Source organism: Malaclemys terrapin, chromosome 3, assembly GCF_027887155.1.
Source record: "Malaclemys terrapin pileata isolate rMalTer1 chromosome 3, rMalTer1.hap1, whole genome shotgun sequence".
In the NCBI taxonomy this organism is placed as follows: domain Eukaryota; kingdom Metazoa; phylum Chordata; order Testudines; family Emydidae; genus Malaclemys; species Malaclemys terrapin.
In genome coordinates this window covers 151,641,298-151,662,721 of record NC_071507.1, presented here as the reverse complement: position 1 = coordinate 151,662,721, position 21,424 = coordinate 151,641,298, and the positions used below count along the sequence as shown (strand labels likewise).

General features: G+C 43.8%; 1 protein-coding gene across 1 annotated transcript in view; it reads left to right on the top strand.

Moving 5' to 3' along the window:
• Positions 1 to 21,424, top strand: part of KCNQ5 (potassium voltage-gated channel subfamily Q member 5) — a 510,233-nt gene that overhangs the window by 94,717 nt on the left and 394,092 nt on the right. The window lies entirely within an intron of this gene.

The following is a 21,424-nucleotide window of genomic DNA, read 5'->3' as shown; positions in this document are numbered from 1 at the left end:
GGATTCCTGCCTGCATGGGGGGCAAGCCAGCGCTCATGGCTCCAACCCCATGGGAGGGACTGGGGGGGAGCCGAGACATGCTGCAGGGCGGATGAAATTAAGCAATGGGCTGTGTCTAGCCTGTGGGTCGTAGGTTCCCCATCCCTGATTTAGCCTCTTAATATGCTTCCTGCACTGATCACCTATCTGGAAAATCTGCAGAACTGCCAGCTTTTTAGCTGTCTGCTGATATGCATGGTCATTCCTGGTGATTTTGGTGAAGTCCACAATTTTATTGGCCTTGCACTAAAGATTCACCAAAATCTGGCTCATGTGACCAAGACAAAGCTCTCTCTGCAAAAGGCTTGATTGGTTCAGGCTGTTTTGCAAACGTAGGAGGCTCTTTATTAGTGTGCTTGCAGATCAGTGATCAGAAAATAATGGCTTAATGCTGACCTGAGCTGCTGTCATTCCCAAAGGGAGAGTAGCTTCCATTTGCAATAGAGTGGATTGCAGATTGTTTTGATAGAGAGGACTAAGGAAGTTGTCCCAAGGAACTGTGGGGATACTTCTGGATGATTCCCAGGACCCAAGTCAAATGGGGCTGCGTCTACTATGCAAAGCAATAGGGCTCAGATCCCGGTTCCCAGCTTAACTTGAACTTGGACCATCCAGCCCTGCAAGGTCCTGGCACTCTGGGTTAGTGCAATTGCAGTGTGGACACAAGGTGGGGGGATAGGTTTGATCCCAGGCCCAAGCATGTGCTTACATTACAGTGTAGACATACTCTAAGACGACAATTCTCAAACTGTGGGTTGGGACCCCAAAGTGGGTCACAACCCCATTTTAATGAAGTTGCCAGGACTAGTTTAGACTTGCTGTGGCCCAGGGTCAAAGTCCAAGACCCACCGTTTGGGTCGAAGCTGAAGTTCGAGCCCCACCACCTGGGGCCGAAGCCAGAGGCCTTCAGGCCTGGGCAGCAGGGCTCAGGTTACAGGTCCCCTGCGTGGGGCTGAAGCCCTTGGGCTTTGGCTTTGGCCCTCCCTGTCTAGGCACTGGGATTTGAGCTTTGACTTTACCCCCTCACCCCACCTGGGGCAGTGGAGCTTGGGCAGGCTCTGGCATCAGTCACCCTTCTTGGGGTTGTGGAGTAATTTTTGTTGTCAGAAGGGGGTGCAGTGAAGTTTGAGAACTCCTGCTCCCAGATGTTCCTGGACCCAGGCCTTTATATGGCAACACATTTCCATGCACGTGCTTGCTGAAAATGTGCTGTTTTGCCTCTATGACATGCTGCCTGCTGTATACACTAGTGAAACTACACAAACAGCATAACTTCCTTCAAGCGAGTATCAGTGAATATGCAGTTGGTAAAAACAAGACAAGAAATCTTTCTGTGATACACATTTCATACTTTCTAGATGGGCATTTTGCCTCTTCTGGCAATTGACAAAATTTTGCCATGTCATATTAGAGCCTGGGAAAATTGGGAGAACTTTTGCCTTTGTTCCACTAATTTGGGGAGTGTTTGTGGGCTGCAAGGAATCTGGGGTTTTTTTTTTTTTTTTCTTCCCCTCATAGCCAAAAGCGATGCAGACTTCATCAGCATCTAGGACTTTCACCACAACTACTGACAGTGCCACAGTGTTTGTTTCTGTGGTCTTGATGGTTATTTTGTGGTGTCCTTAAACATGGAGAATGATGGAGGTATCTGCTCTTCTTGTGAACGTATTACTGTGGCTGGCATCTCTTGATGGTGAGATGAGCACAGTTCACCAACAGTTACCTAGTTCCAGGTTCTCACTGATACAATATTTTGTTCATTGTACAGTTTTACTGGCAGAGAATTTGTAGAAAGTACATTCTTATCAAAGCTGGCTGAAGTCAAAAATGGCAAAATTTTGAAATTAAAAAATGAAAAATCCTGCATTTTTGAGCAATTATAGAGTTGGTGGAATTTTTTGTAATGTTTAAAATTTCACATTTTCCAAATTTGAAAAGAAGGATTTTGTAACATTTCATGACTTTCTGTAATTATTTTATTCTATCAGTTCTAATGCCTACAGACACCCGAACCACATCTTTCTCTAATTGCTTGTTTCAGGTTTTCTGCAAGTGTCCTGAGCCACATTTAACCATTTTGCAGTTTCTAGTTGAAAGCAGAAACACTTCTTCATCCAAAAGTGCACTAATGATATTAATTGTGATAGCTAACAAACATATCGTTGAGGGGCAGGAGCTACAGTATTCATGACTTGCTAAAAGTGTGCTTTTCTTTCCCCCAATCTCAGTGGTTGGTTCCCACACACAGCAGAGACAGAATGACTTTTGCTTGCCCTGGTCCAGATGCCTCTACTGAGGTTTAATCTATTACAGCATTTAAAAATGTCCTTTTTGTTGTGCCAGGAGCAATGTATAAATTCCACTAAAACAAGATGTTCTACATGGATTTGTCCAATACAATTGTAAACCAAGATCAAATACTGTAACAGGTTTCTCTCAGAACCTTTTGACTAGTTTATGGGAACAGATTTTTGAAGAATTCTTTATTTTTCAATTCATTTAAATACATACCAGTAAAATATATTCTCTGGCCGTTCTTCAAAATTATAATGTGTTAATAAATGGTTAAAATATTCTTGTCAGTTATGATAAGCACATTTGATATGCAGCTAATCACAATATTTGTACTAAAGTATCTCGATAACTGTGGGTCTACAGGGTCTACATTGAACAGATCTAAAACTAATTTGTCTAAACACCTTGATTCATAATATAACATAGTAAAGGTCATAGAGTCAGACACCAGTAACCTTATCAAAGGTATTCTCAAACTTGTATAATAGGCCACAGGAATCACTCCTCTGTCAAAACACTTGTTCAACAATCTACCTACAACCTCTTGGGGACATTGTGGGACAAGGCTATGCTTGCTGCTATGTGTATGCAATATTCTGATGATACACAGTTCAATGCATCTTTCTCATGCTGCGGATATAGTGTCGTCTCCCAGATATTTCAGTGCACAGAGAACAGCTGCTTCAATTTGACTTTAGGAAATAACTGAGGTGATGTTAATTGGAAGAAGAAAAAGCTTTGAGGAAATGGTGAAATACACCATCACTTTCCATTAAGGTCTCCTACGTCTCATGGTTTAAAATTTGTAGTCTTGAAGTCACACTGGACTCATTTCTGTCCCTGGACACTCAAAGAGCAGCATTTACAAGCAGTGCTTTCTTTTGTCTCCTTTTATCACGAGAACGCAAATAAAAACTATTGCACAGGTGACCAATAAAATCCTTTATAGCCAAAACTTTCAAATTTAGATACCTAAAGCTAAGCACCTACATCCATACTTCAGCACCTAAAAGAGTGGACAGATTGCTGGTGCTGAGCACCCACCGTTCCCACTGGAGTTAACAGAAATTGTGACTTTTCCGAAAATCAGGTCAGTTATATAGAGCCCTCAATTAAATGTTTTAGTTGGTGGATTTCACAACTAAATTCCAACTAATTCCTCTTTCCTTCACAGAAGGACACTTCTATGGAGGCTGCTGACCCTAAACCTTGAAACAGTTTATGCAGCATTCTTTTCCTCATTTATTTGGAAATCCAAACTCCCAGCAGTTTGGATGTCTTTCCTGCTCTCAGACAGGATTCCTCATCTCATCTTGAAGTGTTTTAATGGCAGAAATTAGGCCAGTTTTTCATTCTTCTTTAGGAGTAAAAGGGGTCTGACAAATCCTCCATAGTCTTGTTCTTATAATGCTGAGTCTCTTGTTTCTGGCTAATGGAAGATTCATAGATTTCAAGGCCAGAAGGGACCATTATGATTATCTAGTTTGACCTCCTGTAGAGGAGAAATTTGTGATATTTTTGAAGAGTTAAACCTTTTTTTCACAGCATACTGTAATCTGCAAATAAAATGGAAACTGTAAATTATTTAGCTTTGAAGCTTGGGTTAAGTAGAATTAGTCACTCACCACTTCTTTCATGTCTGATATCCTTAATCAAATCCATTGCCATTTAGAACAATAGGTGATTATTGTGAATGGTCATAAAAATTATTTAAGTACAAAGGAGATGAAGCTAGCAATTTTCTTCTATACTGAACTGTTGTGAGAATACACTCAGAATGCCATTTTTTGTCATCTGGCCTCTTAAAGAAACAATGCTTTCACCCAATAGGCAATAATTTTTCATGTGAATTTTTGAATAAACAAACTTGAAGATTCGCATATCTCTGTTACACTCAGAATATACTTTTTTCATTGATGAATAGAGTTTAAGACCAGAAGGGATTGTTAGAGATCTTGTCTGACCTCCTGTATAACATAAGCTATTAAATTTCACCCATTTACATCTTTGTGGATCCTGGTGTTTGGTTAAAGTATATCTTCCAGTATATATCCAGTCTTGATCTGAAGATGTCAAGAGATGGAGAATTCATCACTTTCCTTAGTTGTTTGTTCCAATGGTTAATCACCCTCGCTCTTTTTATGCCTTATTTCTAATTTAAATGTGTCTGGCTTCAGATTCCAGGCATTGGTTCTTATTATGCTATTCTCCACTGGATTAGAGAGCTCTATAACACCTATTTTCTCCTTGTGAAGGTAATTGTACACCATAATCTTTTTGATAAACTATAAGCAGATCAAGCTCTTTAAGTCTCTCGTTGTAAGGAATTTTCTCTAGCCCTCAAATAGCTTTTGTGCTTTTTTTTTCTGTACTCTCTCCTATTTTGCAACATCTTTTAAAGAATGTGGACGTCAGAACTGGACACAGTATTCCAGCATCAGTCTCACCAATGCCGTATACTGGGATAAAATCACCTCCCTACTCCTACTTACCTGTTTATACATTCAAGGATCACATTAGCCCTTTTTGCCACAGCATTGCACTGATTGCTCATGTTCAGTTTGTTTTCCACTATGACCCCTAAATCTTTTTCAGTGTTACTGCTTCCTAGGGTACCCTGCTGGTATGGCCTGTGTTCCTTGTTCCTAGATGTATAACTTTGCGTTTGGCTGTATTGATACACATTTTGTTTGATTGGCCCCAGTTACCAAGCAATCCAGATCTGTCTATATGATCCTTTAGCACCATAGCTTTGTGTAATTTCAAAGCATTTTTAATCTCTTATATCTCAGACTTTTTTTTATACTTACGGCTTTAATGTCAAGCATAACTTCTGATTTGATGTTACAAAACTCAACTGTATTATTCCAAGGTTACCTCCTCCCATTTGTGACAAAGTAACAGTCTTTAATCACAAAGAAGCCCAGAACTGATTCAGAATCAATGCATTTAACACCTTCTTTAGTAACTCAAGGATTGCATCCATATCATGCAAGGAGTGTTCATGGAATATATTCAAGAACCACCATCTCTGCATGTAACCTTGGCCTATGTTAGCATTCGGTGTGCCCTACACCTCCTGGGTGCAGTGCTCTGTCCCATCTAGTGGCACCGAGACCGCTTAGAGAGCGAGATTAATAAGTCAGCTCTACAGCCTTAACTAAGGGTAATATGGCTTTTAGCTCATACGGTAGAGGCTCATGCACTAAGCTCCAGATGCCTCAGGTTCACTTCTGCCTGCTGACAACCGGGGTCTGTCGGTGTTACAACTTCATGAATGATTCTTGCACTACTATGAGGAGGGATAGCTCAGTGGTTTGAGCATTGGCCTGCTAAACCCAAGCTTGTGAGTTCAATCCTTGAGGGGAGGCACTTAGAGATCTGGGGCAAAATCAGTACTTGGTCCTGCTAGTGAAGGCAGGGGGCTGGACTTGATGCTATGAGATAGGTATATCTCCATATATTATTATATTAAGCTCATGAGCAGGATGATAAGGGAAAGATTACAGGTACCTTTCTCATGCTAATTGCTAATGGTTGCTTCAGAAGCCATTTTTTTAAGTGACCAGTGTCCTAAACTTATCATTAGAAAGTTGTCATATTTTTTTTTATATTGGATTTCTAGCTTTAATAGGGGAGGAAACAATAATTGTACGAGATTATGAGAAAAGAAATGTGAGTCATAAGAAATGTTTAGAACCATCCAAGACACACAAAAACTTCAGATTACTTTTTAAATAAACTACGATTAAAATAAATTGTTTGAGAATGCTCAGGTGCCTTTTGTAACTCTGAATCTGCTTGAATTAAATTGTATATTAACTTCATGATACATTACATAAGATACACTGGGCATCAATTAGAGCTATAGTTTCTTGCATTTCAAAAGTTCATTTGGATTACTGAGCAACCTTGATGCACACTTTTATATAGCGCTGGGAAATACAGCTGAATCAACTAAGGTTTCATGTCATTTTTGCTCAGTTAGTAACCAGTTTTTTAATATCCTGAGTTTTACATATAGTAGTTCTGTGAGAGATTAAACTTGACGGCTCGTTAAAACCATGACTTAATGTTCATATATGGGTAACTTCATTAAATTGGTAGGTAAATAGTAGAAGCTTTGCTGATGAGCCACTCACAATATAGACATCTTTTTATAACTTTCTTCTGGTCACACTTTGTTGAGTTACTAGCTGAATTGCTTATACATTTATTCATGCAAAATGAACCATAAAAAGTTTATGTGAAAGTAAGCTAGAATGTAATGTTTTATGATGTGTAGTCACTGTATTTTTAGTATTTAAAAAAATGGAAATAGTCTGTGGAATTTTGGAAATTTACAAGTAGTGCACGTGGACAATCTTTTTAGTTTTCCAGCAACACAGTAACCATGTAGTGAAAAGAAAACATGAATTAGAGGATGTTTCCATTTATGATATGAAATAAGTGAGGGTTTTTTCCCCCTGCCTTTAGCTGTAGAGGAATTTTGCTGGCAAGATTAATATAGTAACTATTGGTATAGTAATCACTTTGGCACATGTAGTTTTACCAAGTATCCTACCAGGACCCTTTGAAGGGAAAAGAATACCGACTAGAGAGACTTTGCAGGCATTAAATTGATTATGCCTTACTAATGTGAATACTTAAATTTTCAGAAAGTTACTATACAATAAACCTTACAAAATAGCAGATTCCCCCCACACCCTTCTTTATGGGTTCTTTTCAATATAAATAAATCGGGCATTGAGCACAGGTCCAATAGTTTCAAAATACTTGTTTTGGACGGAAAGCCATTCTGAGACTGCAGTTTATTTCACCAGAAAGGCTTATTTCCAAAGTCCTTTTATTTTCAGTCACATAAAAAGGTACAAAAGACAAAAACACACTCTGTCACCTGGGGGGTTGGGTGACCATGTGTCCAGTTTTCGACCGGAACACCTGGTTGACAAGGGATCCTGACGGCTCTGGTGACCGGGCTGTTGACTGTCCGGTTGGCGGCACCGTGCAGTGGGGCTGGTAGGTTCCCTGCTAGCTACTGCACTGCTCCTGGGAAGCAGCTGGCATATCCCCCTTCCAGCTTCTATGAGTAGGGACAGCCAGGGTGCAGCTCCCATTGGCCGGGGAAGGGCAGGAGACGAACTAATGCGCCTAGTAGGCGGCTGTTGAGGGGTCGTGGTGCGCACCTCTCCCACTGCTGCCGGCCTGCTTTTCCTCCTCACGCTCCTCCTGTGGCTGGGCTTGAGCTGCGGCGCATGCCCTCACTGCCCTGCGGCAGTCTGTTGCCCCATCGCCAGCACCCAGGAGTTGGAGGTATGTATCCCCATCTCCGAATGCTGAGAATGGGGCTGCACCCCCATCTCTCTCATACATCCCTCCCCGTCCCAACCCCCCCCTGCACCCTCACCCCCCTGTCATTGCATCCTTCCCCGTCCCAACCCCCCGCACTCCTATCCCCCTCACTGTGAAATTTCATTTTTTTAAAAAATTACCCTTTTTGACTATTTTGCTGCCAGCTATAGCATCCTGTAACAAATAAAACCTGAAATTAGCATAACACATGTCAAAACAATAAATATGCCTGTTTGGGCCTTGCAGTGAAAATGAGCATGTGAGCGAGGGTGGGTGAGAGCAAGCGACGGAGGGAGGGGAAATGGAGTGAGTGGGGGTGGGCCCTTGAGAAGGGAAGGACTGTGGGCGGGCCAAGAGTGTTCAGTTTTCTGGAATTAGAAAGTTGGCAATCCTACCTTGGGGGCGAACACTTTTCACAAAGTGATCACTCCATATCTGATGACCTAGTCCTTGTACTCAAAGGAAACCTGCACAGTACCTTCAAAAGATGGACCTGAGAGCTTAAATTCGTAACTCTGCTAGACACCAAAAATCAGGGACTCCATAGGGACACTGGTTTTATATCTCATTACAACGACCTGTAAAACCACCCTACCTCTACACTACAATTTAAGTCAGCATAAATTGTCGCTCAGAGGTGTGAATAACCACCCCTCAAGCAACCTAAGTTACACCGACATAAGCACTCATGTGCACAGCACTATGTCGAGCGGAGAGCTTCTACCACCAACATAGCTTCTGCTGTTTGTGGAGGTGGTTTTAGAACATAAGAATGGCCGTACCGGGTCAGACCAAAGGTCCAGCCCAGTATCCTGTCTACCGACAGTGACCGATGCCAGGTGCCCAAGAAGTAGTGAACCTAACAGGTAATGATCAAGTGATCTCTCTCCTATCATCCATCTCCACCCTCTGACAGAGGCTAGGGACACCATTCCTTACCCATCCTGGCTAATAGCCATTAATGGGCTTAACCTCCATGAATTTATCTAGTTCTCTTTTAAACCCTATTATAGTCCTAGGCTTCACAACCTCCTCATGCAATGAGTTCCACAGGTTGACTGTGCGCAGTGTGAAGAAGAACTTCCTTTCTCCGAGGGGAGAGCTCTCTCTTGTTGGCATTGGTACAGCTGCATCACTGCAGTGGTGTACATGTAGACATGCCCTAACTCTCCTTTGTCTTATGACTGCCCACTTCATTTTGAATGGTTTCTTGCAACATGTGTCAACTTCTTATGTTTAACAATCTGGTCCACCTTGTATTTAGTTATGACACTATGATTACCTTTCACAGACCTGAAAAAGAGCTTTGTGGAGCTTGAGAGCTTGTCTCTTTCACTAGCAGGAGTTAGTCCAATAAAAGATATTACCTCACCAACCTTGTCTCTCTAAAAGTTTTCAGCACAGTTCTGCTTTGTCCAATCAGTAATTTGCCACCTTGTAGTCATCACAGTCCCATCAAAGAGATGAATACCCTGGAAAACTGCAGCACTGCATTTGATAAACTTTACTACTGAATGTGCAGTTTTCTAATAATTGAAAAATATTGAGCCTATTGTTGGAGTCCATTCTTAGACAACACCTCCATCGAAGTCAGTGAATCAATTCTGACTTTGTTTAAAAGTATCTTAAAACTTTGAAAATAGAAAAAATTTATGAATGAATTTTGATGAGATTTTCCAGGGAAAGTTCATTTTGGGGATCAAACCAAGCATGGAAAATCTGAGCCCAAATGTTGCCTATATGAGAGTTTTATGTGCATTTGAAAACAGTGTGATATAATGAAAGTTACAACCAGTCACTACCAGGTGGTCACTATGGATATGTCTACACTGTAATAAAAGACTTGCAACATGTCCGTGGCTGACTCAAGCTGTGGGGCTCCAGCTGCAGGGCTAAAAATTGCAGTGTAGATATTTGGGCTCATGCTCAAGCAGAAGCCCAGGTTTTGAACCCCTGTGATGAGGGTGGGTTTCAGAGCCCAGGCTCCAGGCCAAGCCTAATGTCTACGCTGTAATTTTTAACCTCTCAGCCCCAGCCTAAGTCAACTGACTTGTGCTCTGAGAATCTATGAAACTATGTATGTATACAGAGATGATTGCGGTATTTATTATTTGGATTATATATTTAAGGAATTTGGATACAAACACCAAAGAAATTGCTACCATTACAATGTAAAATACATTATACTAATGATTACCTTCTGTATACAAACTAGTATATGTTATTTTTTTAAGCCACAAGGCAGATGTCTTTCTGGTTGAGTAATGGAAAAACGAGGCTGACAAGTTCATTGCTGTCTGTACTACCATTTCAATTTCAGATTGCAGCTGATGTATGTCAACAGTCCTTTGCAAGACTAGCTAATTTCTGTCACTGGGCAAATAACTGATAATGTTAAGACAGTTCAAAATAACATTTTGATTCCTCCCATGCCAATCATGTGCAGGAAGCCCAAGGTCTCTGACTGCAAACCAAATGGAATGTTGCCATCACATATATTGGTAAACAAAATGATTCTAAAACCAACACTTCAGGAATAAGATTTAAAAAATAATAAAAGGAAAACAAAAGAAAGTAAAAGTGTGGTTAAGAGGAAAAGAATAGTAGAGAGTGGAATAAATACATTCAGTGAGCCAGATAACACTTTCAGAGTAATATACTGGAATGTACTCTTGATTTTACAGTTTATACAAAAAATGTTAAAGCTAATCATGTAAAACACTATCCTACCAGTCAGTGTTATTTCTTCTCATTCTGGGCATGAAGACTTTTTTTTTTTTTTTTTTTTTTTAACCAGATGATAGCTGAAAAATGGATCTCAGGGCCCAGTCAAAGAATAACTGGTTTATCTCGTACATTATATAGTACAGTATTTCAGATCAGAGAGTGAGAATTGGTTAGTACCTGTTGTTTTTTTAATACCAGAATAATAGTAATTTTCACTTTTCTTTATTGTAACTTTTATGCATCCCTCTTACACCAATCCTCATAAGCAGAACATCTTTTATTGATCTTGCTTCACGCACAGAAAACAAAAAACTGGATAGTCATTCATCCTTATCTTACTCCACTCTATTACTCACCTTTTCTGTTAGTCTTTTTGTTTTCTCTCTTTCAGAAGCACATTTCATATGCACTGTATGGTGGCACTAAACCTCTAGTGGACCTTGCTATTTCTGTCTTTCCCAAACTTCTTACTATCTCAGAAAGGAAGAGCAGAGGCACACAGGAGAAAAACAGAAAAGTCCTGATTCTCCTCTCACGTGACCTATTGTGAACAGTGGCTTTCATTAATATATGATATAACATATAATTATAATTAATAAATAATGCCACTTTAGGGGTGTACAGCTGAGGGGAAGAATTACAGAATTGCCTTAAAATTCTACTTATGGATCATTCTAATCACTCAGAAATAACATAAAAAAGCAGTGAATTTATAGTAGCTCACCAGACCACTTCCTCATGATAGAGTACCACAGAAGACACAAAGAGCTTCTAAATTCATGGAATTCTAGAGGACAGTGCATGGCAATGTGTGGAGCAGAATGTCGGTTAAAGTGACAATAACCATTGTTATCACAGCCCAGGGTTGAGTGGACCATTAAATATATAAACTAACAGTTCTAAATAAGCGTATCTCCTTGTTTTTCCCTATATTTCTTTTCCATAACTTACTTTTTTTGTGTTGCACTCAGCATTTGGTTTTTTTGTTCCTGTGAAGCAGTAAAAGGTGTCATAAAGTCCCTCTGGTAAAAAAGTGCTGATATGGTTTATAAACTACTTTCTAATTTGAAGAGTAGTGCATAAATATATATTCCACATATATATACACCCCTTACTATTTGATCCATATATTCATATTCTGTTTGTGAATATTCATGAATACCAGGAAAAATACACTTATATTTTGGGACAGAGTGCTTTTTCTTTTGTTTGTCTTTTTTTCTTTTGTACTGGTCACTTGCATGGCTAGTCAAAAATGAAGTCTTCAAAGTTATCTCTGCTTTGAGCTATGTATGTTGAAGGAGAGCAAAAATATGTTCTTCTAAAAATCAGTTTAGCAATTTAGGCTTAATTTGGAATATTGTTCTTCCAAGATGGAAGAAAATAGAAATTGAGGGGGAAAAGGAACCTTTCACCTAATGTGAAATAGAGGAGATAGCAAAAACAGATGGGTAGAGTGAGTTATTTGCTTACCTGGGCTTGAGGGAAGTAAATGTTGTAAAGAGATTCCTAAAATATTATGCACTGGTCACAGCTAATATCATACTATATAAATGGAAACGCTCTTTCTGTATTCAAATACAAATTATGAAGTTTTTTACTATTTTTTGACTGTAGTAATGATTGATTAAATACGTGCCTTAAGATCACTTCAATATTTACCTGTACTGTAAGCAGAAAATACAGAACTTATTGCAAACACAAGCACCCCCAAACCTTTTGGATTGATCTCAAAGCTTGGATGCTAAAATCAACCAATTAGTCATGTCCCTGATCTCATTCTGCTACTTCTCTTCAGATCCTTTGGATCAAAGATGGCAGTGTCAAAGCTAGGTGGGGTGACTAGGTAGATGATGTTGTTGTTGTTGTTAAAAAAAACTCTCTTCTATTAGTTCTCTCAAACCCTCTTCCGGGTCCTCTGAGTGAGAAATGATAGAGAAGCTCCAGCTGCAGTTCTTCTGCGCTGTGGTGAAAAAGACAAGGAAAGATGACTTACAAATGAAGGGTTCCTTTTGCTTAGGGATCGTTGGGCAGCATGGACCTTGTGTAGCAAGTTCTATGGTACCTACTCTGGGCCCTATTGCAGGGGGCATGTCCAGAGGTGTGGCTGGAGCATTGTGCACTCACGGTCCTCGAGCAGCGGAACAGCCTCTAGGGGCCACTGCAGGGAGCAAAGCCCCAAGGCTGCTCAAATGTATGCCTCTAGGGGCCCCTAGGATCAGGGAAGTGTGAAGGTGGCAAAAGAGTGCCATCATCGCCCTCTCCTCAGGTTCAGTCCTGGGTACAACTGAGTTAGACCCTGGGATGCAGCCATGCCTGTTAAATCACGCATTTTCCCTGGAAGACTCCCAATGTCTGTGCTCTCTCCTGGGATCCCAACTGGGAGTTTGCATCTCCCAGGGAAACAAGGAGACTTAAACAGGAAGTGGGGATGAGGGTACCCACAAATACTACTGGGGTGAGATTCTGTGGTGAGCCTTTCAGAGCTGGTGGGCCTGTCTAACTCACAGCAGCCTCCCCATGTTGTCCTATGGACAGCAGCACTGCCAGGAATCTCCTGCTTGCTGCAGCCCTGCTCCAACAGACCTCTCTTGTCCCTTGCTTCCTTCCCCCCATACACTGGGGCTTGTGAGGGGGATTCTTGAGTGACAGTCTTAATAGCTGCCCCCCCCCCCAATAGTGCCTGTGGTTATGGGGCTTTTGATACCTCTTTATGTCGCACCAGCCCTTTTACCCTGTATAAAGGGGCTGGAGCAGTGGTGAAGACTTTGCCCCTACTTTCTGTTGTCTCCACTAGGCTTCAGCTGTAAACTGGAGAAGCTTTAGCTGAGACCATAGGGACTAGATGTGTGGGTAGAACATCTCTGTCAGTCTCAGAGCAGAGTTTATGGGGTAAGTTGATGGCAGAATGCCCTACAGCCCTAGTGTGTGACAGGGAGACTTGGGAGGCCTCATCGGCAGGACTGGCAGTAGTGGCAGAGAAGGGCCAGGAGACAGTCTTTGTGATCCCAGCTCTTTGGAAGTAGTGCAAGCCCATGAAACAGCCCCTAAAGAAATCCTCCCTCTGAAGGAATCAAGAGGCTCAGGGTGTCCAGGCACCTGATATACTTAAAAAAAAAAAAAAAAAAAAAAAAAAAAAAAAATCAGACTGGGCATTTCTGGAGGCTAGCTTCAGGTAGTTGAGTTTTTCACTACCCATCTAGTGTCTTCACTAATGCCGTATAAAGGAGGAGAATAACTATACTCTTTATACTTCATGTTTCTATAAATAATCCAAATAATGGTATTTGCTTCTTTTATTGGTTCTAAATTGTGGTAATGGGCTTATGGGATGAATTAATTGTTTTGATTTGCCTTTTCTTGGTTTATATCTTTATAGCAAGCTGTCTCTTGAGAATCAAATGCTGCTTCATACTCTTCTAATGCTACAATAATCTCTCTAACACACCTTATCTCTGTGCTTAAAGCAGGAGTGGGCAAACTTTTTTGGCCTGAGGGCCACATCTGGGTATGGAAATTGTATGGTGGGCCATGAATGCTCACAAAATTGGGGGTCAGGGTGTGGGAGCGGGTGAGGGTTCTGGCTGGAGGTGCGGGCTCTGGGGTGGGGACAGAAATGAGGAGTTCGGGGTGCAGGAGGGAGCTCTGGGCTGGGGTTGGGGGTTGGGATGCGGGAAGGGGGTGAGGGCTCTGGCTGGGGGTGTGGGCTCTGGGGTGGGGCCATGGATGAGGAGTTTGGAGTGCAGGAGGGGGCTGCAGACTGGGGGTGGAGCAGAGGGATTCAGAGTATGGAAGGGGGCTCTGGGCGGAAGCAGGGGTTTGGGGGGAGGTCGGGGTGCAGGCTCTGGGTGACGCTTCCATCAAGCAGCTCCCGGAAGCAGCGGCATGTCCCCTTTCTGGCTCCTACATGGAGCCATGATGCCAGGTGTCCCCGGCCAATGGGAGCTGCAGAGCCGGCGCTTGGGGTGGGGGCAGCGTATGGAGCCCACTGGCTGATCTTATACATAGGAGCCGAGGGGGGGGTATGCTGCTGCTTCAGGGAGCTGTGCGGAGCTACGGCACGTGCGGAGTGGGGCAAGCCCCCAACCCCGCTCCCCAACTAGAGCTCGAGGGCTGGATTAAAAGGTCGACGGGCCAGATGCGGGCCGTAGTTCGCCCACCCCTGGCTTAGAGGCAATTCAGTGCTACTCCTTTATAGTTTTTAACTGTCATTAAAAAAATTGTCTTCTGGTTGTAGAAGTGAAAGTGAACCATTTGGGTATGCAATTATTTTGCAGTAAATATTTTATAGAATGTTAGTGTTTTCACAGGACTGGGTAAATATACTGTCTAGTAATTCTGCAGTTTCCTTTCATTTCTTGAAAACAAACACACAGAATTAGTAAACAAATACAAGTGAATCTGAATCTCTTATTTTCCATCTCAATTTTTGCAGGAAATCAGTTTATGAACTAGATTTGGAAGTCTGGAACCAATCAATCTTGAGGAATAAAACAATAATTACATTCACTCTCAATTTATGTTGTGTATCTGCACTTTTCTTCATTAGAATTTTTGAAAATTCAATTGCATAGAACCTAATTTTAGATGACAAGTAGCAGGATCATGCAGACAAAGAATGGAAGAAGTTTTAATTTGTGTAATCAAATAAATACTCCTTAAGTTACCTGAAGCAAGCTACTAGAAATACACTACAGCTTTGTCTTTTTAACCACAAATAACTAACTGGCTATAATTAAAAAGCCACTGCTACTGTGCTGAAAACACATTTTCTCCCACATTTTATAGCAGATTTAGAGCTATGGAGCTTTCTTCTGCTAATAGTGCAACAAACTCATGATGTTTACTATTAGTGTTAGCATTTCAGAATTGGAATTAAGGCTGTCTTAACCTTACTGCTAAGGTATTCAGATATTATGAGTCAGAATAATTTCATACAGTAGTGTTAGGTAAAAAAGCAAGTCCTCACTCACCTCTCCAGCACCCGAGTTCGTGCGGAGTTGGTATGGGGCTCACAATCTGTCAGAGACCAGACACCAATTCGTTGTCACTAACGGGCTCACACTATCCTTAGCTTGAAAGGCTTCAGGGTAAGTGTGGCAAGTTTATTAGGGGTGAGCATCAATATTTATACACAGAAGTAAACAAAGTGATTAACAGATCATAATGGTCATGCATAATCAATCAAGATTCTACAGGATAAAACAGGTTAAAATGTAAATTCAGAAAGAGAAAAGGGGAGATGGCTACTTAAGGGGAGGGGAGTGTCATGAGTAGTTCGCAGGTCAGAGCTTTGGTTAAAAGTTCAGACAGAGACATCCAGTCTGGGTTAAGTTTAAGCTCATCAAAAGTTCAGACTCAACATTCCTCCATTTGTAGCTTTGGGATAACTATTTACCAAAAGCTACACCCCATTTTAAGGAGCCAAGGGCCGCTTGACAATTTCAGCCTGGGCCAACTCGAAGAGAGTAAGGCCCTTGGCTGAAGTAGGAAAAGAATAAACTGACTTACATGAGTCTATGAGGGAGGGGACACACTGAATACAGCAACACAGTATTATAAGGATTACTATGGCCCCAACAATACCCACCAACATTTTTTTAACCCACCCAAATCCAGGCAGCCAATTCCATAAGGCTCCCCACCAATCATAAGGTGGCTGGCCAGAGGAGTAGTTCTTAGCTATTTCCCTTAGATGTTTGGTACGTTGAAAAGTGTCAGAGTAGGTGTCATTCACAAAAACACAGCATTCTTCATTTATGAGGGCGCAAGTTCCTCCCTGGGCTGCTAACATTATGTCTAAAGCCATTCGGTTTTGCAAAGCTAACTGGCGCAGCTGGGACATTTCCCCGGCCTGATTCTCAAATAGGGTCACAGTTTCATTGGTTAAAGATTCTAGTAGTCCCTGTAGACGGATGACACCACCCCTCAAGCTAATGAGACCAGCCCACCGCTGCCACGACAAACCATCACGGATATTAATATCTCTGAAGGTTTCACGGATGTTACGAACGTGGGGAAAATGAGGGGGAGTGAGGGAGATGCGAGAAGGCGGTGTTAGCCACGCCAAATAACATGACCCTGCCCAATCAGGGGAGAGAAAGTAATAAGCTTTGGGCCCGCACACCCAGTATGTTCCATACAATGCGTTTCGGGTATTCCATTTCTCAAAGTAGGAGGTAACCCACCACCCGTTGGACCACTGTTCCCCTGGTAACGCAGAGGGGTCGTTGTGCGAACTACAGAGGCACAATTTGGTAGTGGTGTTTTCAAAGGGCAGTGTAGTACTGCTTGAGCAGTTGTAGAAGGCAATCGTATGTCCCTTAGCAATTAGTTGGACACCCTCGTGATCTGAGCAGGGCTTCTTAAAAGCTGGCTCTGAAGGCCTGCCCACCCATGAAAAAGTTGGATCGGGGTAAGGGATCCACATATGGGATAAGTGGGATGCGCAAGGCTTGAAGCCAAGATTTTTACTAAAGGCGGTGCCATTAAAATACATGTTGCATTTACTTGTTCACACAAAAGTTGACCCCTTTTCTTTAACAAAACACAGTGATCCTGTCTGATTGGTTACCCTGAGATATCTGTTAATTGGCACTCCTGTTTTGTCCCATGTAAGATTGTGTTGAACTGGATCTTTTACTCTAGCCGGTGGCATCCAAGTCATATTAGCAGTGGTCAGGGGAATGGGTGTGAAGGGGAGTCCCTGTTCTGCATTTACTGGAAATTGAGTACATACCCAGCAATTACTTCTATTTCCTAAAATACGAGTTTTAACCTCGTGGGAATATCTAATAAAAGCATTATCTTCATAAGCAGAAAATAAACTAAAAAGGCATAATAAAAAACATACAATTGTCAGAATAAAAGGTCCTCTCATTTTTTCCAAGTCAATTTAAGTCTGATGTCTGAAAGAGGTAAGCTGGTCCACTGGTCGGAGGCAGTGTCCTCAGTGGTGGCAAGAGCTGCTGGTCCGTCACTGTGGTCCACTACGGCTGGCTTGACGTGGGAGTGGTGGATCCAGGATTTGCGTCCTTCCAGGAACACTGCAGTCTGGGTTGTTAAAAGAACCTGGTGGGGTCCAGTAAACCTCGGCTGGAGGGTGTCGCCACGAACGAACTTTTTGGCCCAGATGAAGTCCCCTGGTTGGAACGGGTGGATCTGTTCTTCCAGCGGCACGGTCTGGGAAAACTGCGAGGCTTTCCAAAGGGTACGGAGGCGAGCCTGTAGGGAGAGAAACTGGCACGCGGTCATATGATCCTCTCCCAATAGTGAAACATCAGCACGTGGTAGCGCCCCGCCTTTGAAAGGGGGGTGTCCATAGAGCAGTTCAAAGGGGGATAATCCCAATACACGGGTTGGGCGAGTACGAAGGTGAAACAGGACCAAGGGAAGTACCTGAGGCCACTTTAATCCTGTTTCCTGACAGTATTTAGCCAATGTAAACTTAAGCTCCCTATTCATACGCTCAACTTTCCCGCTAGACTGAGGGTGGTAGGGTGTATGAAAGGAGTGTGAAATGCCCAGTCCTTGTTCTAAACGGCCAAGGACATGACCAGTAAAGTGAGGTCCGCGATCTGAGTCAAGCACGAGAGGGATGCCAAAACGGGGTACAATGTCTCTAAGGAGAATCTTCGCCACTGTGGCAGCAGTACAATTAGCAGTAGGAAAAGCTTCGACCCAGGAAGTCAGAGGGCAAACCAAAACAAGGAGGTGCTTTTTCCCAAAAGCCTTTGGCATATCTGCAAAGTCAATTTGAAGATGTTGAAATGGAGCAGCAGGCGGAGGTCTTCCACCCTTAATTTTTTTAAGAGGCGGAGCAGGTCCATTACGCTGACATGTGCTGCATGCTTTCACTACTGACAGGCAGTAGGGTTGAATGCCTGGAGCATACCAAAAGCGAGCGATGGTGTCCACAAGGGCGTGCGTGCTGTAGTGACACCCCTTATCATGGTGCCAGCGAACTGCCACGGGGTATGTGGAGTGAGGGAGGCAGGCTCGGCCATCCGGCATAAGCCAGGTCCCTTTGACCAGAGTGTCTCCAAGGCTCTCCCACGACTGTAGTTCAGCAGCGGGTACTGGTACGGGGTACGGTGGAGTAAAGGAGGAGGCTGCAATAGCCAACGTGGGCATGGCTAAGGGTAAGACGGCAGCCGTCTTGGCGGAGGCGTCAGCCAGGGCATTCCCACTGGTGACGGGGCTATCATCTTTAGTATGGGCCCGGCAGTGAACTACAGCCAGGACCGAGGGTTCTTGGAGGGCGTCCAAAAGCTTGTGGATGAGGGGGAGGTGCTGAATGGGTTTACCGGCAGCTGTCTGGAAACCTCGAAACTTCCAGAGGTGGATGTGACAATGCACAACTCCAAAAGCATACTTGCTATCAGTAAAAATGGTAACGGTCTTACCAGCGGCCAACTGGCAAGCTCGGGCCAGGGCATAGAGTTCGGCGGCTTGGGCTCCCCAGTTGCCTGGCAGTCAGGCGGCCTCTTGAATGTCCCATTCAGAGGTGACTGCATAACCGGTGAAACGCTTGCCATCAACATAGAAGGAGCTTCCGTCCGAGAAGAGGATGCAATCAGGGTTGTCCAGTGGCACGTCAAACAGGTTGTCCCTTATCCGTAAGATGCTATAAACTACTTCCACACAGTCGTGCTGATCCTGGAGGACTGGCAGGTCAGGAAGCAAGGTAGCTGGATTAAGGGGCCCACACCTTTCAAAAATTAGGTTAGTGTCTTCTAAGAGTTCGGCCTCTAGCTGTTGCTGACGATGGGCCGAAAAGACTTGGGTTGTGCCCCTACGCAGAAGGGCTGACAAGGCATGAGAGGTCCAAACCGTGGTAAAATGACCCAGGGTCAGGCTCTTTGCCTTTGTGATCAGCAGGGCAGCTGCTGCCAGAGTCCGGGTGCAGGATGGGGTTCCCTGAGCGACAGGGTCGATCTGCTGAGAGTAAAAAGCAAGCGGGAAATGGTGGGGCCCGCTCAGCTGGGTAAGGACGCCACTAGCAATTCCGCCCCTCTCGTGGACAAAAAGGTGAAAGGGTTTGCTGTAATTGGGGGGGCGGAGAGACATGGAGGAGGCCACACTGTCCTTGAGTAACTGAAAGGCTTGGATTGTGTCCAGGGACCACTGCAAAGGGTCATGAGCAAGGTTAGCAGTGAGTCGGTGGAGCAGTTTGCTTAACTCCCCGCAGGACAGCAACCAGGGGCGACAGAAGCCAATTAATCCTAAGAAACCTCGAAGTTGTTTCTTGGTGTTTGGCAGAGGGCAGTTTTGGATAGTCTTTATGCGGACTGGGTCCATTTGTCTTCCCTCTGGGGTTAACAGGAAGCCCAGATATCGGACCTTCTGTGAGACCCACTGAATCTTGTTAGGGTCTACCTTGTGGCCTCTGGTGTGTAGGTATAATAAAAGTGCCTTACCATCGATGAGGAGGGCAGCTTCTTCGCGGTTACCTAATAGGATGTCATCTACGTATAGGACTAATGTGGATCCCTGCGGACTGATGAAGCCTTCCAAGTCGTGGTGGAGGCATTGGCTGAAAATCGTGGGGCTGTCTCTGTAGCCTTGAGGAAGTCGTTGCCAGACATAACTTTGTCCCTCCCAGGTGAAACCAAAGAGACACTGAGAGTCTGGGTGCACAGGAATGCTGAAAAAGGCTGATTTTAAGTCAATAACAGTGAACCACTCAGCATCCCAGGGGATTTGGCTGATGATAGTAGCTGGATCAGGAACTACTGCATGAAGAGGGACCACATACTGATTAACAACCCGTAGATCCTGTACAAAGCGCCAACGAATAGGGTCTCCGTCCTTTTTAGGAGGCTTTTTGACAGGCAGTATAGGGGTGTTACAGGGGGTGCGCTGAGGGCGGACTAGCTTTTGTGCAATGAATCCCTCGATAATGGGGCGGATGCCCTCCCGGGCTTCCAACGACAGGGGGTATTGAGGGACTGACGGGGGAGTTAAGGAGGGCTTCACTTGAATCCTTACTGGCTCTACTGAAAGGAGCAGGCCAACATCAGTGTCAGAAATTCCCCAGAGGGTTAAAGGCAAGTCAGTGAGGTCAGGGGAGGGGGGGGGTTTCCCAATTACCCTGAGTTGGGGCCGAATCTCCTAACACTGTCATCAATAATCCTACCCCTTCAGGAGTGCAGGTTAAAGTAGCCTCAAGCTTACAGAGTAAATCCCGGCCCATCAAAGGGATCGGACAAGCTGGGGAAAAAAGAAAACGGTGAGAAAAACATTTATCAGCATAAATAACATTTAGAGGCAAAGTGAGTCCCAGAGACTGTGGGTTGCCCTCCACCCCAGTTGCAGTTTTAACCTCAGAGGATAGCCAGGGAGAGGGGGCATGATTTAAAAGAGAGAAAGTAGCTCCAGTATCAATGAGGAAGGAGACAGGCAGTCCCTGGACTGAAAGGGTTAGACGAGGCTCTTTGCTGGGAGGGGAGAAAGTGAGGAAGGAGCCGGCTAAAGACATTAAGGAAATAAGACCATCACATTGTTTGCCTTCGCCCCCGGGGTACCGTCATTGAGGAGGCTGAGTTTGCTGCAGCTGCTGCTGTTGCCCGTAGTTGATCCAGGCCTGGGGAACGGGCTGAGCTGGTGGTGCAGGGGTGTATTCGTCCCTGGTGTAAGTATCTGCGGATGCAACCGGACCCTCTGGGCGTCCCCAGGGGCATTCACGTTTAAAGTGACCGGGCTGTCCGCACTGAAAACAATTTCCTGGTGGCTGGGGTTGCCAGGACCCTCTTCCCCGAGCACCCTGAAATCCACGGCCACGGCCTCTGCCTCGAACACCGCCGTGAAAAGCTAAAGCCATCAACTTATATTCTTCCTTTTTCTCTTTCTTTTTACTACTATTCCTTTCTTTCTCCCATGCAAAATCAGCTACGTCCAACACTGAAGTGACTGACTCACCTCTCCAACCAGGGCGAAACTTTAAGAAATAATCCCTTACAGGGGGCACTGACTGATTCACAAAAAAACGAAATAAGAGTAGGGTGGTCTG